This window comes from Cyprinodon variegatus, unplaced genomic scaffold (genome assembly GCF_000732505.1).
Source record: "Cyprinodon variegatus isolate N-32 unplaced genomic scaffold, C_variegatus-1.0 Scaffold233, whole genome shotgun sequence".
NCBI lineage: Eukaryota > Metazoa > Chordata > Actinopteri > Cyprinodontiformes > Cyprinodontidae > Cyprinodon > Cyprinodon variegatus.
The window spans coordinates 1,071,041-1,072,500 of NW_015150686.1; positions in this window are offsets into that span (position 1 = coordinate 1,071,041).

Genomic DNA, 1,460 nt, shown 5'->3' on the forward strand with positions numbered 1-1,460 from the left:
TAAGTTTATTATCATCTTGATGGGGCCATGATCTGACAAAGTTATGGGTTCTATCTCGCAGTCCATCATTCTATGTACATCAGTCTTTGAGACAAGAAACATATCTAATCTGGAATAGCTTCCAAGAACTTGCAACCTGTAGGTGTAATCTCTGTCTCTTGGATGATGATATCGCCATAGATCAATCAAACCCAAACCCTCCATCATTCCCAGAACAGTGGCTGACTTTTTAGATCAAGGTCCCTTCTCAGCTGGTAGTCTGTCCATAGTTGGATTTAGTACACAATTATAGTCCCCCACAACCAGAATGATTCCCTCCCCATTGTCTGCCAATACAGAGGCTATTTTCTTAAAAAAGTTTGGGCAATCTTCGTTAGGTGCATACAAATTCAAAAATGTTAATCTATTTTCCCCAATCGTACCTGTCACCATGATAGATCTGCCTTCTCTGTCTTTCATTACTTTCTCACTATTAAAAAAAACATTTCTTCCAGCTAAAATAGCAACCCCCCTTTTTCTCCCTCCTTCATGAGATGCACTGTATACTTGCTCCACCCAGTCTCTCCTTAATTTCAAGTGCTCTGCTTCAGGCAATTGTGTCTCTTGTAACATTGCAACTGAACAATGTAGAGCTTTAAGTTGGTTTAATATCTTCTTTCTTTTAATTGGGCTTCCCAGGCCCTTTATGTTGTAACTAACAACAGTCAGGCTATCCATAACACACTGTTTTTAAATTCTTGGTGTAATAATGCTTTGTGTTCAACTTATAAATGCAGAATGCAATGTCATACAGGGGCATGCATACATAGACACTAGGTGGTGCTAAAGCACTAGGAAGTTTGCCCTTTATCAAAGAAAATGCCCTTTTGAAACTCGTTTTTTTTTTATTATCAATGCTATTAAGAGTTTACTGAGGTCGGTTTTGAAATGATCTTTTGAAAACCTGAGCCATTAAAAACGACTGAAACAATGCCCCGAAATGAGCCACCTCCTTACGCACACCCGACCAGCCTATCTCTCTTCCTTTGTCACGTGAACTCGCGCGGTCGCCCGCAGGGCATGCCAGATGCACAGCATCATAGCAGTTCAGTAAGTGTCTTCAGATAGCAGGAACGGTCCACCCCTGTTTTTCCCAAGCATTAGTGATTTAAGCCTCACTCTTGGTCTCCTATTTTGCCATATAAATTTGGATATGAGCCTATCCAGCATATTAAAGGCAGATGTTGGGATTCCAACCGGGAGAGACTGGAACAGGAACAAAAGTCTGGGAAGAAGATTCATTTTAACCACTTCTACTCTGCCCAAAAGGGATAGCGGTAGCACATCCCATCTCGTCAGTTCATTTCTAAATATTGAAAAAAGTTTTTTATAATTTGCCTGATAGAGCTGTGTTATTTGGGGAGTGAGCATAACCCCTCTTCCTTTGTCACGTGAACTTGCGCGGTCGCCCGCGGGGCATG